Raw genomic sequence first — 17,661 nt, forward strand, 5'->3', positions numbered from 1 at the left:
TGAAAACATGATAAACACAACTAGCAGATGGTAGTTAAAAATAGTGAAAATACGTTCTAAAGTTAAGAGATAAGAATGATTACTAATAGTCATTGACTTGTGATAGAAATACTTGGCAATGTTGTTAAAAATGTTAAAATAGAAGATAAACAAGAAGTAAAAAACTAATTCTATTATTTAAAAAAAACACTTCATAGTAAATGATGAAAGGCAACATATCAATGAAAGCATATTAAACAACTAATATCTAACAACGTTTGAATAGCAATGATAAATGGTAGTCATGTGACCCAAATGTCATTTGTGGTGACCAAATTAAATTAAGGAAAGGTTGGAAGGCTACAATAACCTAAAACATGGTTTTGGCACATAGGAAAAAATGACCTAATTTAGCCAAACATCCTATTATAACGAAATCAATGTGTATATGCTATGTAACTATGACATGTAAATCATAAAAAAATTAACGTTATCGTGCTACTATTGAGAAAATGTTTATTAGGTTTTTTATTCAACCTTTCAAAAGGTACCTTACGGGATAGCGACTATGTATACCAACATGAGGTTGTCAAATTACATAAAGCAGATCCATGCACAGTGTCTCTAAAATTTCATGAAATTATAAAAATTGTGTGAAGGTTAAATGATAATTGCTACAGCACTACTAGCGGTACTGTCACTGATAAAAAAACAATATTTCGCAAAACATATGCTATGCGACAGAAAGGATTATGACAATGCATATTTTATTTTTTTTTTTATCTTTTCAATAGTTATATTTGATTTGGTACTTTGAATAAGTCTATCTTTTTTTTTTTTACATTTTTAAAGAGTTGTAATTGAATTATATTTACCGGCAGTGGTTAAGATAGCATTTATTTCTGCATCATGAATATCCTGATTACTTTGATCCTTTGATAACCTTACAAGTAGATATGTATACTAACACTTTACGTATTGAACTTATTTCCTCCTGGTTTGCTAAAACAACTCATAAAAAAGCTTTTTAAGCTATATTTGAAACTATTTCATATACTGTAAATATAACTGAAAGCGTAAGTACAGCGATATGAAGTCGGGCGTGTTTAATGTTCGTTAGTTTCCTGGTGGTAGACGTTTTGTTTACCTTGATCTTCTTTGGGAACCTGACATTACTTGCTTGGATTGACCAAGATTTGCAAGGCGGGGGTCATTAATGAAGCGGAAGCTGCTGGCACTTTTTCAGCGAATAAGAGTATGAATTAAGATTTTGTTGACATGTCAATATTTTCTTTCTTATTTTTGTTGTTGTTTCAATGACCCTAACATAAGAAACAATTAAGGGTTTATTGTTCATGGAAACATAAAGTGGATTATTTTCTCTCTAGTAAGTTATTTCTTCACATTTTCTGTTTTTCATGATTTCAATCGAAAATGATATGGAACTTAACAGGCGCCAGTGATATTTATTACATATGTGAGAGAGAGTTAGAGAAACAAATGTGTTAGATTTTTTAAAAGCCAAAGATCAAACTAACGATAATAAGGAAGATAATTATCATACAGACAAAAACACCAGAGGTCAGTCTTATTTCAGATACGCTCATACTTAAAACATTTCACCACTGGCATGTGACAGAAACAATATATGATAAACTGATTTTCATTCATCTATCGCTATTGTTCAGCTCACTGCATGCTAAGATCAAATACTAGTCTTATGTATACATAGTGAACGAAATAAATATTTGGCTTTTTGCGAAAAGTACATACGTAAATTAGAACATTTTAGACAGATGTCGTCCAGCAGAAATGTGTTATGATGGTAACTTTGGAATTTGATAAATCGAAATGTAAATGAAGGAATTGAATGCGTTTTTACTGGAGTGGGATTGCAGTTTGAACGTCTGGAGCTATTGCGCATATCTGAGGTTGGTCTATAGTTGAAAGAGACTGAATAACTATAAGCCGTGTACTAGACGCCAGGTGTTAATTAAATAATCAATGATCAATTAAATAATCTAAGTAAAGTTTGTTTATGTACATTCATTACTACTTTTGATATAATTTCTGTCCAATGTTTGTAAATTTTTCCATTAACGCTACTATGAATTCACACAAGTATATGAAGAAATATAACTACAGCTTCAGACAAAGATCGCAGGCTAGGTGCAAAGGAAAAGTCATATGGTAAAACGTTCTTTCTTATGTTATTCTAAAACAAAGTTTAAAAAAAACTGCAGAGTAATTTTTGATGTTATCTCCCTTATACATATCTTGCAACTATTATGAACAATAAAATAGCATTTCACATAGGATCATTAAAATGCAACTGAAAACAAAATGATGTCATTATCCATACGTTTTCCATTTAACACGTTAAACATTAGAAATATGCATATTACACAAATTCACAATTACAAACTACTAAAAGATTAAAGATAGTAGAGCAACGAAACACGTCATCCTTCTTCACAGTTCAAACTTTGTCTTCTCAGACGAGTCACTAATTTAATGATGCCCTGGAGATCAGGAGACATATGGTCTAAGTTACGCCTGCTGAACTCATTACGTAACGTGCAGTTTGTAAGCTAGAATTGGTATGAGATCGTCCATGTCTACATCTGTTTACTTCATATCAATACAGTTCTTCGTTCTCAATCGTAAACATAGATGAGATATAGTATATCGACATTCATGGTAAAGAAGGTTTTTTTAGACACAAGGTGAGACAAGATAACATCTGCATAATATAAAAAAATTGTTCTTGAAAATTTTACACCTTTTGGATATGCATACCACGTCTTTAATAAAGTAAAGTTTATAAGGTTTAATTAAATACGAGATGCGTAATTTTGCTTACAGGAATATAGATTAACTCCTACGAAAGAAAAACTGATCAATTCTACATCACGCTGCTACGTGAGTACTTTTACCTCTATCAAAGATATCAAATGTATGCATGATTAAGTGTGTCCCAATACAAAGTGAAAATTATTTTATCTACAACATGTTGATCTTTCTATATTGTCATACGTTATAGAATACAGACACTAGTGTATCGGGAGACACGCGCTTGGATTGGTATGATTCAAGGAACCTTGTATTAGAATGTTTCCGTAACTTAATGATATTGTATGTCAGCAAACCTTTACCTGATGATGGAAAACTAGGATAACTACCCATACTTCGATTTGGACATTTTAACTGTAGTTTGGAAAGGCATGAAATATGTGTTTATTGGATTAGAATAGGCATCTAGGGAGGTTAGCACTGTCATTTCTGAGTCGACAAGCATTGGTAGCCGTTCACAATCAATATGCCCGAAAATTAAAATCAATATCATATCTTAGTCAAAATTTAGGTCCTCGATGCGCCAAATATCTCACATTCAGTAATTGGACAAATCAATGTCAAAACATTAAGTACTGAAAACAATTTTTTTACATAAAAATACTGAAATACTGAAAAATGAGTCCTTATACCAGATATTTGAGTTTGTTGTATTTTATGTTATTTTGGAAACATTATCACTTGCATTTGATTTAGATAAAATAAAAAGTTATCCAAATAAAGTCTATTTGCGTATTTTGTTTTCAAAAACAGCACAGTTTCCTTGAGCGATAATTACAAGTCAATTAATGTGATGACTGTTTTCATCATCATCATCATCATCATCATGACGGCAATAACGAGATTCCGCACGTTCTATAATTAACAATTACGTCAAACTTTGACACAGTTGTACAGATCAAAACGTTTCCTTACTAATTAAATTAATCCCGACTTAACTTTGTTCTTCTTTAATAAGCTTTTCTATTTTTTAGGTCTAAAAACAACGCTGAGCAGCACTTGACAACATGCAGTTGTTGTATTTTACGGAATTATGATAGCAATATTACAGCACTTACACAACATTGTAAAATCCTTATTTCGATGGTGAGCTAAGGAAGAACGCAATATGACAAATGAAGACATCAACAGAATGATATTAAAGACGACAACACAAAATCAAATGTGAAAAGATCAAAAGAGAGCAAAGACAACACCACAATTGAGACATCTAAAGCATACAATATTGAGACATTAAAAACAACAATACCACTGTGAGATCAAAGACAACAACACAACAGTGATATTTAAAAGACAGTTACAACACAATCAGATACCAGACAGCAACACCAACAATAAAACATCACAACCAAGAAATCAACAGAAAACAGCGAAGATTTTAAAAGGGGACGAAAAACAGGAGATAATTCTTTCTATAATATAACTCATCGCGAAATCAATTCGCAAATGTAAAACTGCATAAAAGTTAAATGACTTAAACAAATAGAACAAATAGCTCACAATGAAAAGTGATATTTGACTATATATTGATTTCAAGTCTCAAACACATTGATTCCGCTTGATTTCTTCCCCCATGAAAACATACTAGATTGGCGTTAATACCGCTCGAAGAAGTTAAGAAGTTCAAACGAGAAACATTATTCGGATTGATCTGCAGGACCATCTGATTGTTCTGAGTAATCGAATTCCGTTGTCGATATAATTTCATTGTCCGTTTTCCTATTTCTCATTTCCTTCTTTGTTTCCAAACTGTATTAATGCTGTTTTACAATGAATTTATGGTTTGTTAATGATAAACACATAATGCTAATGCCTTCCTGTTTAGGTCTAGACTTACACAATATATCAAACATTTCTGCACTATTCTTTAAATATATGTAATCTGTTGATCAATTTTCCAAGGTGTTACATCCCACATTTTTCATCATGGACGATATGTCGAATGACAAGAATAAAACCGCAAAAATGAATAAATAAATAAGTGATGTGATCAGCCATAATGCTATGTTTTCCATTGAGCATTTGTTTCCCACTTCGAATTTTCAAACAATGAACTGCAAAAATGGAAAATTTCTGCTGAAATAGGGTCATCATCAGCTTCCTGTCTAGGAAATTGACACTCATCGAATAATCAACTCAGGCTTAGAAGGGTTTAAAATGCCATGACGTTCAGTGAAATAGATTGTCTAGAAAAAAAACTATACAACAATATAAAATATAAAACAATAAAGATTTAGTAAATTGCAAAGCGCAAAATGTTTGATTTACCAGGATTGGCGAAAAACACATTAGACGAGACATCTTTGGATCGTGCTTGGAAGTGACGCTTACCCTTTTGGAACGTCTAATCTTATTGTCTTTGTACTTTATAAATCTTAACTATTGATTCTTAGATCTTTGTTTTGTTTATATTTGGCCCTCGTGTAATGAATTTAAAGTTAAAATTTAGATTCTGCTGACATGTATGGTATCTTCTTTGCTGATTTTGGCAAATTGATCCTTTAGGTCAAAATTCGAAAAGAAAAAAAAATACTCTAAACCCTACCTCACTAATACTGGGGTTGAAAAGTTTGTGATTTTATTGTATCCATGAACGTATATATGCCAGAATATTATGTCACACAAACTTATGTATGGCTTATCTACATTTATTAATAGTGATTTTATTTGAATAGCATGCTCCTGCTAATTTTGTATGAGACTCGCTCATAATTATATACAGACCATGAATGTTCTGACTAGCGTGTCTTAACTTCTGCGACTCTGAGGGCTTGTAATTTGACCTAATTAGAATGACGTGTGGGACCAATTAAAGGAACGGTATTTATACCACCCTAACTCGACGCGCGTTAAAAGTCTTGTTTCAGATGATGAAGGTTCGGAAACCAGCATTACTATGCTTTATACTCCAAAAGAAGACGGGTAATGCTAGTTAACAGCGGAAGATATATCCGTTTTGCGAAAACCAGTTTTATCCTCTTTAGGCAAGTTCGCTCAGAGAGCAGTAGACACGTGTATTTTGTTATGAATACATATCTCCTACACTAAAACAACAAAGACGCTTAAAGATAAAAGAAACCTGCGAGCATGTTTTCTTCTATGTCTTATATACACTATTTAAAACCATTCACTTTTTACACCAGTATATGATTACAAAGGACCAACAATTATGTTCAAAATGTAGAAACCAGATAAATATAAAACCGACAACGAAAAAACTGACGTGTCATCATGTTTGTCAGCTTGTCAATTTACTGCATAGTTAGAAATACGTTTTTTGTGTAATATAGCGTCTTCGGTCGTACATTGTTCATTTCTGAAGCTAATATTTTTTCAATATTTTAGAATGAGAAATGAGAGACAAATATTCTTTCGTATATCGGGGTGAAGGATGGACTATTTCACTCTCATGGTCACAAAATGTGGTAAAACCCTCGGCAAAGTCTCCGGTTTTACGACATTTTGTGACTTCTAGGGTTGATTATTCTACATCCCGACACATGATAGAGTCTGATATCATTACATACCTGTTATGCAGTGAATTCGCCCACGTAATATTTTTGCGTATATGACACTAGTGAGATATACCCTGGTGCATGTTTCATCGTCGGCGCCCTTCCGAACTTGATTGTGATATCGTAAAATCGACAATGACGTTCATCACGCATTGAAAATGGCGCAAAAATGGCTGCCTGCGTCTGATTTCATTCTCCACGTCTTTTACTTTTAAACTGTAAACATTCAAAATGTAACTTTTTTGAGTTATGTGATGAAAAGAATCTTGTTTTCATTCCAATGCGTGTTAAAATAAAATTTCTAAGACTTAATAAAACCATACAGGAAATGAAAACTCATTTACGCAATTAAGCAGTATTGATGCACTGTTTGTTAAGTCAAAGTGATTTATATAAAAGATAAAATATTGATAAGGTAATCGAAGACTATATACTATATTACCTTTTATTGACTCTTAAGAAGTAAACATATATTAATGTGTGTAATAAATTAAGATCCTGCTGTTATTTCTAATTGTAAATAATCACCCAAACGTGAATATGTACCTTGGGATTGCATTCACGTATCTTTTATGATATTGCAAATAGGTTTAATGGATTAGATTCAAATAAAATCTCGGGTGGAACCAAAATGTAGACATTTTGTCTGCTGTCATGCAAATTTGATATCTATATATCTATGGACTGATTTGGGGAAATGTTTCGTCCTTCAAACGTCTTTCTTTTTATTTGGGTGATGTCAAACTTTCTGTTTTGCATGATCGCGCTTATTGGTGTCTTCTTTTTTTGCGTGAAATCAATTCATGTTGTCTATTCTTCTGTTTCGCTATGTACGCTGTACCTGTTACATTCTTACCTTTCGTTTTGGTATGTACGTATTTGTGTTGTTGTCTTCGTTTCTGTTTCCTATCTTCGAGGTTCATGATGCTGTCTTCCCTTCTGTTTTGGTATACACGCTGTTGCCATAATTGCTTTTCTTTCTGATTCGGTATGTATGCTGTACCTGTTATTGTCTTTTATTATGTTTCGACACTTGCAATAACCATGCAGATGCTTTACCTTCTGTTTTGGTTTGTACACTGTTATTTTCTTTTCTTCTGTTTCGGAATTTACGCTGTTGTTGCCTTCCCTTCTGTTTCGGTATGTACGCAGTTGCTTGTGTTGACTTTTCTTCTGTTTTGATAAATTCGCTGTTATTATTGTTACTTTCCTTTTTTCGTATGTATGCTGTTCGTTTTGTTGACTTCCCTTCTCTTTCGGTATTTTAGCGGATCGTGTTGGTGCTTTCTCTTTTGTTTCGATATTGGCATTATTCCTTTTTATTACTTTACATTCGGTTTCGGCATGTAAGCTGCTAGTGTTGTTGTCTTGGTAAAATGCTTTTCTGTTTTAGTGTGTTGCTGTTGCTGTTTTCTGCTATCCTTCAATGTGCACTTGGTTGCTATCTTTTTTAATTCGGGCATATACGCGTTGCTTGCTGTGAAAATCCTTTCTGTTTCTGGTGCACTGTTCCTTCCGCTGCCTTCCTTTCTGTTTCGGAAAGTACGCGGTATCAATTGGTGTCTTCTCTTTTCTGACAGCGGTTCATTTCGATTTCAATGTCCGATATGACACAGAAATAGCTGATATGCATCAGAAAAAGGTATTGTCTAATATAATAATATATCTTCTTTATAAAGAAATGACATCATATTGAAAAATCGAATTCATAAAGCTACTAATGCTGGTGACATACAAGTAAGAAAAGCGGATTGCGGTACAATATCGTTGCATATTATGTTGAATAGAATTAAACTGACGATATCTGAAACAGTAGAATCAGATATATTCTGAGTAAAAGAAAAGCGATGTAAAAGAATATTTCATGTAAACGTTGTTATACATCTAAGATATGGTCACCAAACCGGTGGTTATGATAGTAATACTGCAATGTTACGATGTCATGGAACGAAAAAAGTCCCACAAATCGAATCGAATTGAATTTTGTGTAGATAAATCGCTGTATCGTGTACCGGGAGAAGTAGATTATCCAAATATAATACTGTGCTTTTTGTTTTTTGTTTGTTTAAGTTTTTTGTTACAGAGAGATTGGGCAACAGCACATTAATCGACTAACAAAATTAATTTCCATAAGAATCAAATAACATGTGTACATTTAAATTATAGTAATGATCAACTAGCTTTGATTTGTTGTCCACTTTTGATATTAATAAACATCCAATCAATCGCCTGTTTACAAAATATGATGCAGTGTTCCATTTTGTCAGATTGACCCATCACCAATATCTCATCATTTCATATTTGTCGTTTTTATAAAAAGCGCTGGGAACGAATTACATTTAAAATATTTATGGAATGATATTGGAATAATCATTACGTCGTCCCTAACCATCGAAATATTTTAAATCCTATCATCTTAACATTAATGATATCATATCAATCATTCTAATAATCATACTATAGTTAAAGCATGTATGACGTCATAATTAATCATAATAAAAACATTAATGAAACGTATTTGTAGTTTGAAATATAATGGGCTGAAAAAGGTAACGATACTGTAAAAATATATATTTCAGTGAAAGTCTTATTTTTGTTCTTTTTATGCTAAAAAAAACATACGCTAAAGTAAATGCATGTTGTGTATACATCAATTGTTAGGAATGTGGGAATTCAATCACAACAGTACTGTTCAGTTTTCAAAAAGTACTGACATGTTAAAATGAAACTAAGTCAAATTAAGTACGTGTACAATATTAAAATATATCAAAAAAAAAAAATTGTCATTAACTCACTAGCATCGTCATCAGCCTCATTTCGTCGACTTGTGTCGTTCTCGTCACACATTTACACCGTTATATCAAGCTTATTCATATACGAAGGAGGTATTAAATCAATATAAGATTACGTTCGTCACGTACGTAGTGAAGTAGTAGTGTGGCTTATAAAATGAGAAAAATTCCGGAAACTTGACTCAGTCTCGTAATTATGTTGTCTATAAATAACCAGTTATATGGGAAATCTGTTTTTACTTTTTTTCCACGAACTAATAACATTTACAAATACTTATATCTCAAGTACACATAGAATTTTTTTAAACGAGAGAAATGTTTTAAAACACTTGTCATCAATCATTATCACTTTTACAAGGGTTCTGGTCATTCCAGATCCTAATTCTATGATACCCAAAATGACTTTTATATGCGTATTTTAACAACGAATAGATCTCTGTAAAATTGATTGTTCTTTATCATTTTTTTGCACATGCAAATCTTTTGGATTCTATACATGTATATATATATATATATATATATATATATATATATATATATATACTCTCAATTGTATATATAATTATCTTATCATAGTATTTGTGAAGTATTACCACGGGGATATATATATTTATATGATGACTTACATTTTGTGGAAATAACATAATGGATAACTATGATTTAAACAGTGTCTTTTAATAGTAAAGATCACGTGATAAGAGTGTAGAAACAATTTTTGATTGTCATCGTGGTATTTGTTTCCGGGAAAATAAATAATTTTAAGCATTCTGTCCTTGTTTTAAAGGGACCATATCTCATTTGTTATAACACACTTTTATAATTTAATTATTCATCATCTAAATGCTGAGTTGACATCATACAACATTTATAGGGTAATTTACGGAAAAGTCACACAAAATCAGCTTCCCATCGAATTTCTGTTGGTTTTCTAGAAAAAATTTGAATTTTCATCGACACCAATCGAAATTAAAAATATTAACTCATGTTAAATTTTTATTATTTTTAATGTTAATCAGCTATACTTGGAAAAAAATAAACTAATATTTCAAGATTATAACGACGAAGTCAAAATAATCAGAATCTGTTTCTTTAAAACCATTTGTTAATTGGTATATAAATAGTTTATTATCCCGTGACTTTTGACTTTTTAAAGTGCAATTTACACGGCAAACAACCCAGGATTTGCCGATCTCCAAGTACCTCTCTCAGCTAGGGCGAATTTCATTCGAGGGTTTTTAGGTTCAAATTTCACCTTATATAACAACGACCAAATTCTACACATGCTGTTTAATATGTAGAAACACGCTCTGCAGTTTTTTTTCTTCAAATCTAGTTACTAGGTTGCTTGCATTACCATGTTAATATAGGCTGCGCGGTTTTTGTCCTATTCTTATCGAAGCTTAGCCTTATAAATTACCGCGAGTCACGTGACTACACCTAGAGCTATCGGTATCACTGCCGTTCACTGCGACCTACAGGGAAGCTCTCCACGTAAACACGAGGATTACAAATATCCAGCCGGAGGCAAATTTTTCTTGGTGTACAGGTAATTTTGTATTAATATTTTCTGTTTATATCTGAGTTTTTCTTGTATAAATGTTAGTAGGATGGCCATATTTTATATTTTCTCTATCAATGCGAAGTTATGCGGAACGTCTCTGTGTGTATCTCTACAATATGGCGGCCGACAGACGAACCAGTGTATTTACGTGTAGTTGTTGACATTTTATAAATTTAAACGTAAACATGAAACAAAGATATGAGTCGGGATATATCAAGTATATTTTACTTCTTGTATTTTCGATATGGTAGAATTTATAATTATCTATTCGCATTGAATTTTCTTAATTAATTTATCAGCTATATGTAAATGTACTGGCATTCTGCCACGACTAGGCTCCGCCCCCATAACTGAGCAGACGATATTTCATGTGTTGTGTATGACATGTACACACACAGTCTCGCCACCGGCCGATACATGCACAGGGTGTTTGCATGCATGTGTGTGTGTATACTAGGTGCTACATTTAAACGTTTATTCGATAAAAAGCCTGTGTACATAGAGTCGTGTTCGTCGCCAGAATTTGCACACACTTACCAGTGCATATGGACGGAAAATATGTCAGTGTGTTTCTACTGTTGGCGTGTTAAACTTGAGTAACCGAGCTGTCTGAGTGAAACAGACCGCTTATTGGATGTATTACACAAAACTCATTAAGAAATGTTTGTAAAATAGTACAAAACGATTTGTTTTCAAATATCTATATACGTATATTATGACCCATCATAATTCATTGTATTTAAACCTGATTTGAAACAAATACTTCCCTGTGTTGGCTGGAAAACCACGGATTAATGATTTGTCTGGGAGTGTTGGATTGTACTCGAGTCAAAAAATATAATAGTATTAGAATAGATCAAGTGATAGCATTATCAGCCTTGAAACAGATGGTTTCGGGTTGATTTTATTAGCTTTTACATCTCAGCCTTAATAAGACTGGATGGTTTGACTGAGGGCTGCATGGAAATTAAGCAAGGACCCATGTATTGTTCTCTAGTGTCGAGGCATGCTTGGTTGTGTTGGTATTCTGCAGTTATCGATTAACAGTGCAGTTTGGGCTACGGAGAATTTAAGGATACCTTAATTATTTCCTTAATTACTTTCTTTTTTATTTCTGGTGGAATTTAGAATTATATTCCCTGAAAGCAAAGGGATATCATTTGGGATTTTTTATTGATGCACAGACTAACAAGTTCGGGCTTGCTGACGCTGAGAGACTGGAGATTTTTACAACAGTTACTTAGAATGGTGGGAAAATCTGAAGAAATTTAAGTAGGTCTTGGCCGATAATTGGATTTTATCTTCTGTGTCCTTGACGGATGTCGTGTAATTTTGAGAAGTGGTTAACTGAACTTCGTAGAAATGATTACGAGATTAATATAGGACGCGTTTACAAGGGATATACACTACATTGTGTGTATGTTTAAAACAATAGTGGATTTATTCAAACCAGTGGACTTTAGTCTGTCTGAAAGTGACAGACCCAGTGTATACGTAAATCTACATAAAAAGAATGTGGTTCGGAAATATTAGTCATGACAGTGAAATATCAAAAAAAAAAAAAAAGGATACATTTTACGTCATCCGACATGTGATGTTCCAAACTACTTCGTGTCAATCGGTGCATCTTCTACTGATGATTTTTGGATTTATCAGATAGTCATTCAATCAGCTATTGTCAAAAAAGTCGTCAATTTGCTAAACACATATACCTTTCTTAGTTATAAGTATTAAATCACACAAAATCACTTCACCATTACTTTGGCTACACACGAAGTTTATTTAGAAACTCGCCAGCCGATGCTATCTAAGCGATACACGGACAGAGCACTCACTGCAATCGAGTGACAAGTCATTCTTCTGTTTCGTAGCTTTACAGTAGCCTCTGTTATGTATACCTGATGAGAGATATAGATGAACTTCCTGTGTTCTAATCGCCCTTAGGACCGAAATCTTGTTGTGAATTAGATTGAAAAAAACCTTCTGATAGGCGTGCGTCATAAATGGGAACAAATGTTAAAAGAAAAAAATATGTGGATATAGCTTCCTGTCTCCAATGTTTGTTGGAGAGATGAGACCGTCAAATTTTAAAGTAGAAGGTAAATTTCCTAAACCGGATTCATGATATGGCAGCTCTACCGTTACATATTATTTCCGTATCTAAAACAAGAATTCTAATTGCGTGAATTTTCAGAAAGTCATCACTAATTAGAATTGCTCAGTATCAATAATTCATCAAAACCAACAAAGACGCAGATACCGTTCTGGTTGAAAGGAATTCAAATTGGGATCCTTTTGAAAGCAGAAATCCATTAACATATATACCTTCAAGGTCTCGTGCTGCACCGTCTCTATTCAGCTCTTAAATTGTTAAAACCTTTTCCAGTGAAGATACAAGTTAAGATTCCCTCATTGAGGATGTGAAATATCTGACTGTATTGACAGTTTTGCCGAGTTAGACTGGAAACCGTTATTTAAGAACATAATACAGTTCTGAGGTGTTCTATTTTGATAAGTTGATGTATGGGATTTCCTAAGCTAACTTACACCCCAGTTTCTACATACCCCATTAAAAAGCCAAGGTGTTAGACACTTGCATTTATCACTTAACCGCATACGACAATTTCTCCGTAAAACTCAATTGTTTTTCGAACAACGTTATACAAACCTGTATTTTTCATTTATCAATGATTTCGCTTTAGAACGAGTTTCGTTTGGTCAATACTAAACATAGTTTTGACAGGGATATATCAAAATATGATTTGACCTGTGTTGGGACTTGATTTAAATAAGGATCAAACATATTTTCTCCTCAACCTAGCACATGACTGTAGTCTCGAGCAAATAGAAGGCTTGTAGAAAGCTATTTAAAACCAAATCAATTACATTGTACAATGCGAACGATACATGGTCTTTTGATCATCAAAGCCTGCACGTTCTATCATAACAACGCGCGGCGGTTCACAATTTTTATGAAAATTCACAAGGGCGCAGAACTGGAAAGTTCACAAGAAGGGTGGATTGTAGTTGGTGTGGGTAAAATCCGAGGGATTTCGATTATGACTGTTGCCAAACATGATAATGCAGGTATTTTGAAACTGACTCGCCTTTAAAAGAATGGTCGAAATTGTCAACAGAAGCAAATTTGGTTTGACCAACATCATATGCTTTATCATGTCCATATGGCAATACAGATGCCTCTTAAAAATCGTTTTCCAAGTCACACTCTAAGTCGTACTTTTCGTGAAAGCGTGCGTCTGCTCATTTAGACGTCTAAATATAGACAGTTTTTTTTATTCACATCTCCGTCCTGATTTATTACGGAATCTGAATAACAAAATCAAGACGTTTTGTTGTAACGTATTATTTCATTGTCAGACCAATACGATAACTCTTACGACTTGCATGTCACATGTGAAATAGCATACCGCCCTAGCGAAGATCTGAATGGTCATCATTAGTCAGCAGTAAGAGCTACAATCATGATAACGCGTTTTACTGGTAAATATATGTAATGTAAGCTTTCCTAAATGTGACAAGGTGTATTCATAATAGGGACAATTAACGTACATGTCAATAGCCGAATTTGAAAGATGCAGTTTTATCGTGTGAAATCCAAGGTTCGGTGAATAATTCGTCGTGTTTCCTTTGTTACCTGCAGACAAACAACTTACAAATAAGATAGTAGTCATTCTAATAATTTCCCCCCTTTCGGGTAAAACAAATCTGCACCGACTGACGAATTGACTACCTTAATGCAACGCACAAAGAAAAAATAACATGTTTGTATTTAGTCATAAAATCAGACGAAGTATTCCAACGCCATGTTCCAAAACCCATGCTCTCGGTAAAATCACCTTTTATTTTACGCTTGAAGTATGATATTGCAAAAAATGTCACATGCGGTTAGCTATTTTATTGATTTCGGGTCATTAAATTTTCTTTCAATGGTTACAAGCAAAAAAGGCAATCCGAACTAAAGCCATCATTTTTTTATATTTATGATGCCGTTTTCTTTTACTTGTATTCGAGTGATCTCAGGTATTCGCTTTCCCCTGTAGTTTCTAAACAAGTCGCCTACTTCCATACGAAGGATGTCACATTCAGAGCTTCTGACGTTCCAAGGGTTCGATGAGGCTAAAGAACTTACTAGAGCTAGCGGTGGGAACTGTCAGAGATACAGGAAAATGTATCCAACTATCATTTTTTGTGATCAAATCCTATGCATTTCGGAAAGAAGTAAGAAAATAGGGTAGCGATTTAAGCAATGCTTCTCTTTGAAGAACGCCCCTTTTTCTCATTAACTTAACACCATGCCATATACCATTTAGTAACAAAAGTACATTGTTGTTGTTAATTGTTTTTGGAGTTTGGAAGACTTTCAAAAAGTATGAAAAGTTTCGCTGAAAGTTAAAAGAAATTCTGCTAATACTCACTGGCGTTGGGGTGAAAATTATATACCTATTTTGTGAAATAATTTAATCGCGAATTATAGTTAAGATATCCCCGACATTTCTCTAACATATAGTGGGATATTTGCCGGAGTTTACGTTGGATGTATACGGGAACATTACGTTGGATGTTGTATATATGAAAGAATGAAAGAAGATAAAATCGGATGTATACGGGGAGACAGCGGTGGATAAATACAGAATGATCACGTTGGATGTATACGGGAATATTACGTTGGATGTATACGGGAATATTACGTTGGATGTATACGGGAATATTATGTTGGATATACACGGGAAGATTACGTTATATATACACGAGAAGATTACGTTGGATGTATACGGGAAGATTACGTGGGAAATATACGGGAAGATTACGTTGGATGTACACGTGAAGATTACGTTGGATGTATACGTGAAGATTACGTTGTATATACACGAGAAGATTACGTTGGATGTATACTGGAAGATTACGTGGGAAATATACGGGAAGATTACGTGGGGAAGATTACGTTGGATGTATACGTGAAGATTACGTTGTATATACACGAGAAGATTACATTGGATGTATACTGGAAGATTACGTTGGATGTATACGGGAAGATTACGTTGGATGTACACGGGAAGATTACGTGGGAAATATACGGGAAGATTACGTGGGAAATATACGGGAAGATTACGTTGGGTGTATAAGGGAAGATTCCGTTGGATGTATACGGGAAGATTACGTTGGATGTATACTGGAAGATTACGTGGGAAATATACAGGAAGATTACGTTAGGTATACACGGGAAGATTACGTTAGGTATACACGGGAAGATTACGTTAGATATACACGGGAAGATTACGTTGGATGTATACTGGAAGATTACGTGGGGAATATACGGGAAGATTACGTTAGGTATACACGGGAAGATTACGTTGGATATACACGGGAAGATTACGTTGGATGTATACGGGAAGATTACGTTGGATGTATACTGGAAGATTACGTGGGGAATATACGGGAAGATTACGTTAGGTATACACGGGAAGATTACGTTAGGTATACACGGGAAGATTACGTTGGATATACACGGGAAGATTACGTTGGATGTATACGGGAAGATTACGTTGGATGTATACTGGAAGATTACGTGGGGAATATACGGGAAGATTACGTTAGGTATACACGGGAAGATTACGTTAGGTATACACGGGAAGATTACGTTGGATATACACGGGAAGATTACGTTGGATATACACGGGAAGATTACGTTAGGTATACACGGGAAGATTACGTTGGATATACACGGGAAGATTACGTTAGGTATACACGGGAAGATTACGTTGGATATACACGGGAAGATTACGTTGGATATACACGGGAAGATTACGTGGGAAATATACAGGAAGATTACGTTAGGTATACACGGGAAGATTACGTTGGATATACACGGGAAGATTACGTTGGATATACACGGGAAGATTACGTTGGATATACACGGGAAGATTACGTTGGATATACACGGGAAGATTACGTGGGAAATATACAGGAAGATTACGTTGGATATACACGGGAAGATTACGTTACATGTATAGGGAAAGATAGCGGCGGATGAGTAAAGGATGATAACGGTAGATGTACACGGGAAGATTTCATGGGAAATATACGGGAAGATTTTGTTGGATGTGAACTGGAAGATTACGTTGAATGTATACTAGACTGTTGACACACAGATGTAAAATCGATATGATAATTTGATGAAAATCACAACTGCGCCGAACTAGTTAATTAAAATACATTGGAACTGTTGAGCACTATACAATACAATCATTTAATCTTTAAAAAATGCACAAATTCGAACATTTGAAAGGATTTCAAAAATGCGTTTAACGTCCACAGTTGTATGGGGGAGGACACGATGTATCCTCTGAGAAATTCGGTCGATGCGCTTCTATTTGATTCCATGATTTGGATCGATGCAGAATTCGTTTAGAACGGTATTTATTCGGCGCTGTGTGGCGTAGAAGACAGCCTTAAATCACATCCATACTATGGGTTCTGTACCGTGGTCAATTCGATTGTACTTCTGTTCTCCGTTAAAATAATCGTCCGTATGACCAGAACATCAGTCTGTCGTCCGCAGTAGTCATAACTGTCGGCGTACTTTGTAGAATGGATTCATTACATGATAACTGCCGTCAGTTTACGGTGAGCTCACGTTGAAGTCGTTTGCAACGTGTTCTCGTTGACGTTAATTCATAGTTTCTTTCAAAATCTCGCCTTGGATATCTTCCGCAAATTGCGAATACTTCAAGGCCTGTGTATATATATCTTTGAAAAACGATGGCTAGTGTGGAAAGTAAGACTATTGTCACAACAGACATCATTTTTCAAAACCGAAATGTTGACATGTAAAGAGTTTGCTTGCTGTAATCAACCGTACATCCAACAAATTTTAATTCCACTTTATCAGAATGTCCCAGGATTGTTCCATGAAACCTGACCACTCTGATGACTGTTGGCG

General features: G+C 34.2%; 1 protein-coding gene and 1 long non-coding RNA gene across 2 annotated transcripts in view; one reads left to right on the forward strand and one right to left on the reverse strand.

Moving 5' to 3' along the window:
- The window catches only part of LOC132546607 (uncharacterized), a 123,717-nt gene that overhangs the window by 16,075 nt on the left and 89,981 nt on the right, over positions 1-17,661 (reverse strand). The gene's annotated exons all lie outside the window — the stretch shown is intronic.
- LOC132546589 (polycomb complex protein BMI-1-like) overlaps positions 10,606-17,661 on the forward strand; it is a 60,096-nt gene continuing 53,040 nt past the window's right edge. Inside the window, exon 1 of the mRNA XM_060210311.1 lies at positions 10,606-10,685. The gene's annotated coding sequence lies outside the window, so the exon portion shown is untranslated. The remainder of the gene's footprint in view (positions 10,686-17,661) is intronic.

The sequence above is a fragment of the Ylistrum balloti genome, unplaced genomic scaffold, assembly GCF_031769215.1.
Source record: "Ylistrum balloti isolate Yb309-2 unplaced genomic scaffold, AGI_CSIRO_Ybal_v1 Utg369898, whole genome shotgun sequence".
NCBI classification, from domain to species: Eukaryota; Metazoa; Mollusca; class Bivalvia; order Pectinida; family Pectinidae; genus Ylistrum; species Ylistrum balloti.